The sequence below is a fragment of the Pelobates fuscus genome, chromosome 2, assembly GCF_036172605.1.
Source record: "Pelobates fuscus isolate aPelFus1 chromosome 2, aPelFus1.pri, whole genome shotgun sequence".
Lineage (NCBI taxonomy): Eukaryota > Metazoa > Chordata > Amphibia > Anura > Pelobatidae > Pelobates > Pelobates fuscus.
Window position 1 is genome coordinate 207656040 of NC_086318.1, and position 14257 is coordinate 207670296.

General features: G+C 42.5%; 1 protein-coding gene across 1 annotated transcript in view; it reads right to left on the reverse strand.

Annotated features, from left to right (window-relative positions):
• LOC134585705 (proton-coupled folate transporter-like) overlaps positions 1-14257 on the reverse strand; it is a 542847-nt gene that overhangs the window by 489212 nt on the left and 39378 nt on the right. The gene's annotated exons all lie outside the window — the stretch shown is intronic.

The window sequence follows — 14257 nt, forward strand, 5'->3', positions numbered from 1 at the left end:
TGTGTGTGTGTGTGTGTGTGTGTATGTGTGTGTTGCAGAGCCTTGGGGGGGTGGGCAATTGTATTATTTTTTTTACATTATTTTAATATTTTTTTTCATTTTTTTTTTTATTTACTTATTATTTTTTTTAATTATTTTCATATTTTGTTATTATTATTTATTATTTGTAATGTTATTTTTTTTTTTAATTATTATTTTATTATTAATTTATTTTTGTTTCGTCCCCCCTCCCTGCTTGCTAGCTGGCCAGGGAGGGGGGCTCCTTCCCTGGTGGTCCAGTGGGGTTGGCAGTTCAGTGGGGGGGCTGTGGGGGCTGCAGAGATGTTACTTACCTCTCCTGCAGCTCCTGTCAGCTCTCTCCTCCTCCGCGCCGTCCGGTCAGCTCCCTCTGTCAGCTCACACTGTAAGTCTCGCGAGAGCCGCGGCTCTCGCGAGACTTACACTGGGAGCTGACCGAGGTGCTGAACGGACGGCGCAGAGGAGGAGAGAGCTGACAGGAGCTGCAGGATAGGTAAGTTACAGCTCTGACAGCCCCCACAGCCCCCAGTCTGTATTATGGCAATGAAAATTGCCATAATACAGACTATTGACTCGAGTATAAGCCGAGTTGGGGTTTTTCAGCACAAAAAATGTGCTGAAAAACTCGGCTTATACTCGAGTATATACGGTATATTATTTTTTATAAAGCACCAATAAAGTTTGTAGCACTGTACAATGGGTGGACTAACAGACACGTAATTGTAACCAGGCAAGTTGGACACACAGGAACAGAGGGGTTGAGGGCCCTGCTCAATGAGCTTACATGCTAGAGGGGGTGGGGTATAATTAATTGGAGGGGCAGGGAAGGGGTAGAAAAGTAGGTTTCTAGAACATACCTGGGGACATACCAGAAGTATTCATACTATATGTCTCAAGGAGGAGACGATAAGTGCTAAAAGTTTAGAGCCAACTTTTAAAAGGCTCTGGAAATTGTGAGTTTGAAGAAAATCTTTTTTCCTCACTTTAATACTGTATATACAGGTTACACTATGTGTGTTTCATCTATTTGTATGTAGGTTACAAGAAAAACCTGTTTTGTGTGATTACCTGAAATATTGTATGAACATGGTAATACCAATTTCTTTCTGTGAGCGCTAATTACCTTTTTTTCTTTTCTCATAACATATTACAGTACTCTTATAGTAATGTTATATATGACAACCCACACAGTGCAGAAGTATCGTTGCAAAATACGTTTTTCACTTGTACATATTTAATTCTGTTTTATGAGGAGTCTATGATTACTTTTATTATTGATTATTGATTAATTCAGTATGTAATCCAGTGAGTGCGAGCTCAATGCATTAAAATGTGTCACTGTGGAAATGTTATACAACAATGCCATTTACTAACTCCTGTAGCCTTGCCAAAACATCAAAAAGTAATATTTACTCCATAGTAAATAGTATTGCAGATTCACTGACATAAAAAGTCAGTTTTATGGTGTGGCGAACATAACCTCGCAACGGGCTCCAGGATATATATTGACTGGCATAAACTCTTTAGTAGTGTTGTCGCGAACCCAAAATTTTCGGTTCGCGAACGGCGAACGCGAACTTCCTCAAATGTTCGCGAACCGGCGAACCGCCATTGACTTCAATGGGCAGGCGAATTTTAAAACCAACAGGGACTCTTTCTGGCCACAAAAATGATGGAAAAGTTGTTTCAAGGGGACTAACACCTGGACTGTGGCATGCCGGAAGGGGATCCATGGCAAAACTCCCATGGAAAATTACACAGTTGATGCAGAGTCTGCTTTTAATCCATAAAGGGCAGAAATCACCTAACATTGACACCTGTCCTCTTTAAAATCTAAAGCTTAAGCTATTGTTAAAACAGATATGAGTGGTGGCACTGACTGTGCAAATGGGCAAGGCATCCAACCTGACACAGAAGCTGGCAGGCAGGCAACTGCTCTTCTATTACAGTGAAAAAAAATGATTTCTTTAAAATCTAAAGCTTAACCAATTGTTAAAACAGATATGAGTGGTGGCACTGGGCAAGTAGGCACAGTATCCAATGTGAACCTCACACAGAAGCTGGCAGGCAGGCACCTGCAATTACATTACACAGGAAAAAAAAAAAAGCAGCCTGATGTTATAGCCCTAAAAAGGGCTTTTTGGGGTGCTGTCCTTACAGCAGAGATCAGATGAGTCCTTCAGGATTGTAGTGGACACTGAATACCCTAGCCTAGCTATCAATTTCCCTATCTAATCAGCAGCAGCTAAACTTTCCCTCCTCTCACTAAGCATGCAGCTTCAGAATGAATCGAAAATGGATGCTGGGAGGGAGGTTGGAGGGTGTAGAAGGGAGGGAGTGCTGCTGATTGGCTGGAATGTGTCTGCTGACCGAGAGGCACAGGGTCAAAGTTTGGCCAATGATGACGAATAGGGGGCGGATCGAACCGCCCATGTGTTCGCCCGCGGCGGCGAACGCGAACACGCTAAGTTCGCCGGGAACTGTTCGCCGGCGGACAGTTCGGTACATCACTACTCTTTAGTGAAAAGAACCCTGAGGATAAATGGATCATCTTCCAACAAATATTAGAAAGGTACATTTCTCAGTATGTATCGTTGGGAAATAAATATAAAAGAAACAAATTAAAACCAATGTGGCTTAGTAGAAAAGTAAAACAAGAGATTAAAAATAAGAAAAGTGCATTTAAAGCATTTAAATCGGACAAATCAGATGCATCTTATAAAAGATATAAGGAAGCAAATAATGCGTGCAAAAAGGCAATTAGACTTGCTAAACTTCAAAATGAAAAAATGATAGCTAAAGAGAGCAAAAACCAACCCCAAAGCATTTTTTAAGTACATAAATTCTAAAAAAAACAAAAACGAAAGTGTAGGTACACTAAAAACTGAAACGGGGGTGTTAGTCAATGAAGACCAGGAAAAGGCAGGAATTTTAAATAACTATTTCTCCTCTGTATATATTAAGGAAGAACCCCATGGCAATAGATGTGCAAATGATTGCTACTAAAAACTTGCAGAATAATTGTAATTGGTTAACTCAAGACAAGGTGCTGCAGCAACTAAAGAAAGTTAATATAAACAAAGCTCCAGGGCCTGACGGTATCCATCCATGTGTACTTAAGGAAGTGTAGAAATAAGTGAACCTCTGTTTTTAATCTTTCAAGATTCTTTTCTTTCAGGAAGTGTTCCGGAGGATTGGAGGAAGGCAGATATGGTTCCTATATTCAAAAAGGGTTCAAAATCCTTGCCTGCAAATTATAGACCTGTGAGTTTGAAGGATGCTCCTAGCGCTTACAGAGGGCTCCAAGCGCTCCGTCAGACACCGCAAACACCGTAGACCCCACGAACCGCCGCAGCTTGGTTGGGGTCTCGCCGTCTCCTACCCACCCTGGACTTACGACAAGGCTCCAGGTTCCAGTGGGTGAACCTCTCCTCCAAGAGAGTGAAGCAGGAACACGCTCTTACAAGAGCTAAGAAGTGATTATCCAAGGGAGCATGCAGAGCATAGCAATCCCTTGTAGTGATATAGCAATTCCCCCAATAAGAGACAGGACTCTAAATTGAGGGTGAAGTAGAACCCTGTTTACTTGGCACCAAAGGGCCTTCTTTTATGCAGGTTTAACACATACAGGACCGCCCACAGGGGTTTACAAACCAATAAACACATAGTATACAGTACAAGCACTCCCATACATCTCCTCCCCTCTGCTTGGGAGATAATTGAGTTTCTTACTGTATCTACTCAATTATCTCCAAGCTGAAAAATCATACTTTTTATAACTCCCTGATTTGACATCACATACGAATAAAAATATTATATTTCTGTGATCAGCATAACTTGGGGAGCAACATATGTAAAAATCACATGAATCCGTCCAGGGGTTAAAAAATTCAGTCCTCTCCAATGCCCAGTGGCAAATGGCAGTTTGTCACAAGGGGCTGTGAGAGGGTTATGGGGCTGTGTGTGGGTAGGGTGCCGATGAGGTGGGTGAGGGGTCTGTGAGAGGGTAGGGGGGCTATAAGTGGGTAAGGGGGCTGTGAGAGGGTAGGGGGCTATGAGTGGGTAGGAGGACTGTGACAAGGTAGGGGGCTGTTATGTGGGTTGGGGGGCTGTGGAGAGGGACAGGGTGTTGTGAGTAGGAAGAGGGCTGTGGGGTGGGTTGGGGGCTGTGAAGTGGGTAGGGGGGCTGTGAGAGGTTTAGGGGGGCTGTTAGGTGGGTAGGGTGGCTGTGAGAGGGATAAGGTGTTGTGAGTAGGTAGGGGGCTGTGATAGGTGTGGCCTCGCCAGTGGTTTTTTGGAGGGGCCTGTTTTCCAGCCTTCTGCCCTGCGACTATGGCCCTGGGATGTATTACCCTTCTAGGAACTGATTTGGGCATATTGTATTTTATTATGCTGTTGCTGGTCCTTTAAGAACCATCTGGGGACATACTGTGGAGTTACTGGGTGGCCACCATTTCATGTATCAGAGGCACATGGTGAGAACAATAGATGAAGCACATGGTGAGAACAATGGATGGCGGCCATTTTCTCACAGACATGGTTTGGACTTTTCTACACGGTGCCATCTCGACAGTATTTGGTGCACAAAGACATCGTGCAGTAGTTTTAAACTATACAACAGGGGACACATTATACAGTAATTATTTTTCATATAGCCTGTATATGTTCTGCAGAATCTGCATTAAACTGTATCTTCCAAACTACTGAACGGATTTGTGTGAATTTTGGATATGTGGTTCATGCAGATCCCCTGGTTCGGAGCATATATTATGGGGTTATTGCATGTTTTGGGGTCCCTGTGATATGTTTTATAAAACTGTATTTCTCTGCCTGTGATAATTATATTACCCATTGTGTTCAGTAATCATATCACAGGCAGAGGGGAGGATTTTGTGTGGGAGTGTCTGTGTGTATTGTACAGATTGATTGGTTGTATTTCAAAACCCTGTGGGCAGTACTATGTCTGTGGATTGTGAATAAAAGAGGCTGTGTGTGCCAGTACAGTCAGTTCTGCTTGACCTCAAAACAAAGTGTCGTCTCGTTATTGGGGGAATTGGATTGTATGCTGATTGCCAGGAGTGTAAGCTGATTGTATGCTTTTCCTGTTCAGCTGTTTACAGCATTCATATGCTTGAGAGCATTCGTATGCTTCTCCGGTTCGGTGGCTGTGTTGTCTGCTGCAGTGCTTGGAGTCCTCAGGAAGCGCTAGGAGCATCCTTCAACGGAGGTACCCAGTCGGGCCCGTCGATCCGTTACAAGAGGGTTGAGGGCTGTGCGGTGGGTAGGGGGGCTGTGAGAGGGTTAGGGGGCTGTTAGGTGGGTAGAGGGGCTGTGAGAGGGATAGGGTGTTGTGAGTAGGTAGGGGGCTGTGAGGTGGGTTAGGGGGCTGTGAGGTGGGTAGGGGGCTGTAAGAAGGTTGGGGCGCTGTGAGTGGGTAGGCTGTGAGGTGTGTAGGGGGGCTGTGTGGTGGGTAGGGAAGCTGTGAGTGGGTTAGGGGGCTGTGAGAGGGTTAGGAGCCTGTGAGGTGGGTAGGGGGCGGTGGGATGGTAAATACCTTTAGTTTTTTGTAATTATTCCCTGGTGGTCTGGTGGGCAGCTTTCCCTGGTGGTCTGGTGGTCTGGTTCTCTGGTCTGCAGCTCCGCCGGGTGCAGAGCTGCAGATCACGTGGTAAGTCTCACTATCTCCAGTCAGAGCGTTGCCGGGGTAACCCTGGATCGGCGTATATGACAGCGTGTTCCAGGTTCTGCCAATATCCAGCAACTTTGCACAGTTATTGAAGAGGAGTGGACTAACATTCCACAGGCCACAATCAACAACCTGATGAACTCTATGCGGAAGAGATGTGCTGCACTACGTGAGGCAAATGTTGGTCACACCAGATTCTGCCTGGTTTTCAGAACCCCCTGGATCCTCCCAATACAGTACAACTGCACATTTTAGAGTGGCCTTTTATTGTGGCCAGCCTAAGGCACATGTTGTCTAATCAGCATCTTGATATGCCACACCTGTGAGGTGGATGGATTATTTAAGCAAAGGAGAAGTGCTCACTAACACAGATCTAGACAGATTTGTGAACAATATTTCAGAGAAATAAGCCTTTTGTGTACTTAGAAAACATTTTAGATCTTTGAGTTCAGCTCATGAAAAATGGGGGCAAAAACAAAAGTGTTGCGTTTATAATTTTGTTCAGAGTAAATAAACCAGGTTTGATTATCAACAAGCCAGTATTCAGTAGTAACATTTCTGATCACCTGGTGATATTTGGACTTACCAATGTTTTAAACTGTTGTTGACCATTAAGATTTTTATAAGATAGCAGTCCCCCGGAACTTAAAAAAATGTTTCATTTCTCTTTGTCTGCTTTTCTTTTCTTTTTTTTTTTTGAGGGAGAAAGAACATATGCTTGAATTAATAGGTTTTGTTGAACTTCCATTTGAAAGTACATCTTTAAGTCTTCACTGAGTGCCTCAACCCCTCGAGGCACTCAGCACACCGGCAGAGAATTGGAAGCCTGCCTGATGGCTTGTGATGCTCTGCTACACTGCCGGGCACCACGTGGGGCAACCCGGAAGTGATCACTCCTGGGGAGCGATCACTCAGAGGCCCGGCAGCCAGGAGAGGTATTGCAGGATGCCTCGACATCGCTTCCAGCGCTCATATTTGCCGCGGATGCACCTAGTCCGTGGTCCATAAGGGGTTAAGGGGTTACTGTTGTGGCTGATCAGTGTGTGTATATAGATTAAACTTTTCATTCTTCTCAATCACTGTTCTCTTCCACTTAAGTGTCCTATTCTACCTAAAGTTTAAATAGATAAATTACAAATTACTGTAGGGAAATATATAAAAAAATAATTATCTAAAATATATATTTATGAAAGGAATAATATATTTAATTTTCTGGAAATCTATTGAGATCTATTTCTTCCTGGACCTGTAATATGTTATTTAGTAAAATGATTCATTGACAGCTCTTCAAGACAAATGGATATGCTAGTGTATAGCATCTTGAAACAAATTACATTTTCACTGCACAAAAAAAAAACTTTTGAAATCCAGTTAATAATGACAAAATGACATGCTTTATGGTAATGTCATCATGTGCTTCAATTACTTTGTCAGCTTCTTTCTTAAGATCTTTGATGGGATGATTCATTTCTTCATTTTACATCTTTCCATTCTGTTTCAGCAAAGCATGAAATTCTTTTAGGGATATCAATTTTGTTAGCTTCAGCTACATGAATGGAATATGGCACATAATCTGGAATTTTATATAAAATAATATGTTTTAAAAGGAATCTACCTTGTTGGAGTGAACTTGCTGGAAAGATTGAGAAAACTGTCAATTTACCACACACCTTTTAAGAATAAAAATCTATATATAGTTACCATTGCTATACCTAACAAACTAGAATAGTCTTAGTCAGCATTCGGTTATGAATGGTTAATTTGAAAAAAATTGCAATATCTCATTTAATCAGCTACAACTCACATTAAAGGAACAATGCTATAATGCTATAATGTTCCTTTATAAATATAGATACCTCGCCTCCTGTGAAGGTTTGGAAGGGGAGTATTACTAGTCACACCACCAAGATTGATAGGGAAGCATTGGGAGATTAACGTGCATATGAGGCAGATCGACTAGGAGCACCAATCAAATACTGCTCTTAGAGCAGAATTTGATGGAGAACCGCATTTGTCTAGGTTCTTAAATGGAGGTACCTCTACTGGAAGTTAGGTAGGTAGCCGGCCAGCAGAGATTTGTTTAACCTTGTCATGGAAACTTTGCAGTTTGCACAAAATTGCAATGTTTTAGATTGCCGGGTGAAAACTAAAGGACCACTGAACCCTAAACCTAATTGTATAAGTGAAGCTATTAAGGTGAATAAACATATACACGTGGTCCTCACTTTGTGACCTACCTGTTTTGCGACGGCTTGCACTTATGACCAGCTGTCTAGCGTGGGGATTCAAGGGATTCTCCACGTTAGAGATCTGATCCAAATATAGATTTGAGGGATTTCCTGCTCTGCTGCGCTTGTCTATGTTCGGGGAAATTTCTCCTAACATAGACCTGCACTGGTGTGCATGCGCCTCACTTTCCAGACCAATTTGTTTTATTACCGGGTTGTAAGAATGGAACTTGGTCGGTAAGTGAAGAACATCTGTACAGCTAAATGGGGTGCAGAATAAAAATAAAAAAGAGTGAAAATAACTTAAACTTGAACTAAACATGAAATAAATAGACATATAGGCTTATCTGCAAATATACAAGAAAAGGTGAATAAAGTGTTAACTATCAAACGTGAGAGGTAAAAAGAGGTAGTTGTGGTCTAAATGAAAGGAGGCAAAACCTTATGCTTAGGGACTAAAATATTAGATAACAAGAATAAAGCCCCAGTTGGTTCACCCTCCTAGCCATTCACTGAACTAAAGAAGAGGAAAAATTATGGGGGATATACCTTTACAGCTAATACTAAGGTAAGCTAAATTCACCTACAGATACCAATGGGTAGAAAATAATCCCACTACTCTTAAGGGTATACCAGGGAATAGCTACATCCCTAAAGAAGAGTACACATACAAACATGTATAGCTGTATTAACAAGCAATGCCAAAGAAAACTGTAGTAACCTAAATGTACCCCTTGGTGTAAAATAATACCACTTCTCTTTATATGATGGAATAACTACTTCCTGTACTACTTATAGATACCTATGGGTGGGGAATAATCCCACTACTCTTAAAAAGCTATATAGGGAAAATGTAACCTAAACAGGTCCCTAGGACTACCTCAGTGCATCATTAAACAGAGGGTGCACCTACATATCAAATAGAGATAGTTAGAAAACTATCCCTAAAAACAAAGAACAGGGACAAAGAGCAAACACAAAATATGTATTATAACCAATGCCAAGGTAAGCTATATTTACCTACAAAAAACTATTGTTGGGGAATAGTCCCACTACTCTTAGAGGTATACAGGGGAATAGCTACCTAAAACAGGTTCCTATGGCTACCTCAGTGCACCATAAAGCAGAGGGTGCACCTACATACAGGGCTGCCACCACGGCATGACATCCATGATGATTGTCATGGGCCCGGCAGTGTCTTGGGGCCCAGACTGCTAGGGGAAGTTCTGGGCCACACATTGTCGCTATATATATATAAATAAATTCCAACAGCTCCTATGTCTCTAACGCTTGTGAGCCCTGCGGCCATCAGAGTGTTACCACGGGTTACCATAACAACGTTCCACACGGCAGAGTTAGACACAGAGGAGCTGCTGGGAAGTGGAGTCAGAGTTTGCTGGGCCCCCTCTGCAGAGTCCAGTGGCTGGCTCCGAGCAGTAAGCCACCGAACCACCAGGGAATGCGGTCTCCCTCCCTGGTCAAGTAAGAAGCAGGGAGGGGGGACTAAACAAAATGTTAAACCATAAACTGTTTAAAAAAATGTGTAAAAAATAAAAATGCCCCCCCCCCCCTATATTACACACACATTACATGTCTACACAACACACACTTCATTCATTATATACACACCACATCCACTATACAAACCCACACTGCCTTCACTATACAAACACTACATTTATTATATACACACTCTACATCCACTACACAAACAAACATCACATTCACTATAAACACTGCATCTAATACACACATCCACTCAAAAACACACACTCTGCCTTCACTATTATTATTGCCATTTGTATAGCGCCAACAGATTCCGTAGCACTTTACAAAATTATGAGAGAGGGGATTTAACAATAAATAGTACAATTACAAGAAAACTTACAGGACTGATAGGTTGAAGAGGACCCTGCTAAAACGTGCCTACACTCTATAGGAGGTGGGGTATCAAACACATTAGGACAAGAAATAGCAATCAAATAAGGTGGGAGTGAAGCAGTGCTGGAGGAGAGAGTAAAGTGCTGCCCTTTAGAAAACAGGTATGTGAGGTAGACACAGGCATGTGAGGTTTCTCTGGGAGGCTATAAGCTTATAAGAGATGGGTTTTATGGCACTTCTTAAACGATTGAAGACTAGGAGAGAGTCTGTTGGTGGTAGGCAGGCTATTCCATAGGAAGAAAGCCACCTGCGAGAAGTCCTGCAAGTGTGAGTTGGCCGTATGGGTGCGAGCAGAGGACAGGAGAAGGTCACGGGCGGAGCAAGGAGGCCAAGAAGGAGCATACCTATGGATCTGTGAAGAGATATAAGATGGGCTAGAATTGCTCAGTGCTTTATAGGTATGGGTTAGCACTTTGAATTGACTCCTATAGGATACAATAAGCCAATGTAAGGACTGACAAACGGGTGAGGTGTGAGAGGACCAACTAGAGAGCAGCATTCATTACAGACTGTAGTGAGGCCATATGACTTTTGGAAAGACCAATTAGGAGGGTTACAATAACCCATGCGGGAAATTACTAGAGCATGGACAAGCTCCTTGGTAGCATCTTGCGTAAGAAAGGGGCAGATGTGGGCTATATATTTAAGATGGAATCTACAGGATTTGGCAACATACTGGATGTGAGGCTCAAAGGTGAGGCCAGGATCAAGTATGATGCCAAGACAGTGCACTTGCAAGGAGGGACTTATGTGGATACCACTAACTTGAAGGGAGAGCGAAAGAGGAGGATCGGTATTAGGAGGAGGAAAGACAAGGAGCTCAGTTTTAGAGAGATTGAGTTTCAGAAAGTGGGAGGACATCCAGTCAGAGATGGGAGAAAGGCAAGCAGTGACACATTGCAGGACGGCAGGGGAGAGGCCCAGGGGGGAGAGATATATCTGGGTGTCATCAGCGTACAGGTGGTAGTGGAATCCAAATGAGGTAGTAAGTTTGCCAAGAGAGGCAGTATAAAGAGAAAATAGAAGGGGGCCAAGGACAGAGCCTTGGGGGACTCCAACCGAGACAGGAAGAGGGGGGAGGTATCATTAGTAAAGGAGACACTATAGACACACTACATCCACTACACAAACACACACTCTGCATTCACTACACAAACACACACTGCATTGCACTGGCTGGGCTAGGACGCCGATCTGGGGCTCACTTCACCTGGGATTAAGTCAATTTCGTTTTTACATTTGCCTATATAAGTATTTGTTTTTAAGATATATGTATGTATTGATCCTAATATAAGTCCTGAATGTAGGACTGAAACGTTGGTCATGATTTTAAAGATTTAAAATAAAGATTGGACCTTTTAACCCTGTGAGTGCTGCTACCTCTTTGGATATATGGATACTAAAGCCCTGGCTATTTAGCACCCATCAACCAAGGGACAATTAAGTGTGAGTGCAAGAGATGTTTCATTTTTTGTATGTATATATATATATATTTATATATATGATCTAAGTACTTTTATATACACATGCACATACATAATTAATACAATTGTATTTTTATATATATATATATATATATATATATATATATATATATATAAATATAATTATACAGATATTAGTAACCCCCCTCACCCCCCAGATCCCATCATGGGAGGCTGCCCAACTCTGGCAGATAAGGCCCTGTCTACGTGCAGGCTTACTCAAGATGGCGCCAGCCACACGGCTCCCTGCTGCTGACACCAACCCAGTAGATATACTCACTCGTCTGGATCAGCTGTTCGAAGACTTCTGGCAGCGGCTCGAACAATGGATATCTCAACGCGCTCTGCCACAGTCAACAGCTCCCTCACATCAGGGCCCCCCACACAACCTTGCAGCTCCACACATAGGGAGAGGTGGCAGAACAGGCGGCAGAACAGGCGGCATTCCTTGTCCAAGCACCAGGCGACATGAAGGCCTAACAAGAGGCTACCAAGGCCCACCTCAGAATCTCCACAGGGGCAGCAACGTCTGCAGGTCATTCATTAGCCATTGAGTTGCTGCAATGCCTACGAGCACTTGCCCAGCCTGCCCTGAAGAAATTCTGGAGACAATTGGCACTCAGAGAGCAACAGGCTGCAGTGAGGAATCCAGGAGACAGCTTACCGCTATGTCGCCTCAGCGTTTCCAGCGTAGGCCTTTGGCTCTTAAAGTACAGAGGGCACGAAAACATTGACGGAGAAGAATCTCCCTCCAACATGCCACTACACACTGCCGAGTCACAACCTGGCTGGGCACCGGCACGAAAGAATGGTTCCCAGGCCAATCAACTATCCTCTGCTATGGTCCAAACCGAGTCACCAACGGAAGACCACGGGAACAGTGACAGCAACGTGGTGTCACGTATTCATCCGCTTATAAAAATGTGGTTTATGGCATTTACTGTCCACACATGAAAAGTTGTGCCGAGCAGCAACCAAATCCACAGAAGGGTTAATGCTGAGCAGCAATTATGCAAATGAGAACCTGGCAACTGCCTTTGTGGTCAAAGGCCGGTTACAGCCTATCAGATCTAGAGGAGGGGTATTTAGGCCCAGTTCTCATCCTGCTCAGTGCCCTGTCGTGGTTTCCCTTGTGGTTGTCCGAGAGCGCTTTATTGATTCTGGTTATTCGACTTTGGCATTGTTTTTGACTTCCCTGTTTTCTGGCATCCCTGACTCCAGGCTTTTCCTTATCATTGTGTCTCTTTCTGTTTCCCTTGACCTCGGCTATTCCTGACTATTCTTTGGTACGTTAGTCCGGCCATTCTAAGGTCCGGTATATGTTACCTATCAGTCCTCTGTGTTACACAATTCTATGTGCTGGATCATTCTGCAATCCTGACACGTGGCTCCTGTGCTGCAAGCAAGTAACTACTCTCTGTGGCATAAAGCACTTTTCCTTACCACTGGACTTTATTCTGTCCACAGAGGGTGTAGGCTGAGCGAGGCTGCATAGTGGAACTCTTGGCTATTAATTTTTCCCTCACCCATTAGCTTATTATTTCTTGCCTTGCTGTAATGGAGCTTCCTGTACTCTGGTTAGGTACATCCACCGACGGATGCTGCTAGTGCTCAACGAGGTCCCAAAGCAGTCCACCAGACACCATGAACACCGCAGTCCCCACGTCCAGCGTTACAACTTGGCTGGGAACTAGCCGTCCTTCACCCACCCTAACAGAGTGTTACTTTAAATGTACTAACATTATTATTTCACTGCTATTTTAACAATACAGTAATACAGTCTTTGTTATAAATTGTAGTCATAGTCACATGAAACAGGAGAATTTGTTACATTTCACTAATACACCCATGGACGACATATTTTTTGTTATGAAAATTTGTATTAAATATTAAAATATACAGAGCTGTTGTAAGCAATTTTAAACCATTTTATGTACTAGGTTATATAATGTCCCATTTACTGATAAGGGTAAATGACCTATAAAATACCATGAGATAATTGCTTTTACGAAGAACTTCTTACACAAACTGAACATGCAATTTTCAAGTTAATCTTTCTTCAAAGTACCACATAAAAATCCAGATTGCTTAGAAAAGAGTAATTGCAAATAGTGCATACAATATGCTATAATATCTTAACCAGTAAGTACAAAGAAACTTAAACTAGTAAAACCTATGCACTTATCTTCCTAATATAAGTATTTCTAACAAATTCGATGTCATTACAGTTGCATTTCCATCTACTTTGAGAGCAAACATTATCTTCTCTGTGCATGATTAGTGAATAATAGTTTGCAGTTTGATCCATGACAGTTATGGATACTGTCTTAATAGTTGATGCTCTTAGATCATTGATTTTGACAAAAATAAATGCTCCCATGCTGTTCTTGCATGCGCATTGGTTGATGGTTCTTTCTACAACATTAACAGATTTCTTATTCTGCTCTTTTTATTGACAGAATTATTGACATCTACCACTTTACACCGTATCTTGCATTTGAAAAAATAAATAAATAAAAATACCAATCTAAAACTGTTTTATTCTGAATCACGGACATGCTAGATTTGTTGAAATATAATGATACTGTAATCAAAGCCACACCTGACATTTGTAGACCTAACATTAATATGATAACGTTCAAACAATTCACCACCTGTTGTGGAGGTTATGATGAAAGGAGCGCCCTGCCGCCCTTCCAGAGTAATTTGTCCAACCGTATAAGAACGGTTTAGCAGCTTACCTGGGTTCCTTTGCAATGCCTGATCCCAGATTATCCTGCAAGGAGCTAAGCAGGGCTGTGCAGGGCTGCTTTGATTGTCTGATAGACCTGATGGATGAATTAAATCTTTCTAATTCTCAGATTTTTAATTATCTTAAAATAAAGAATATTCTCAACAAA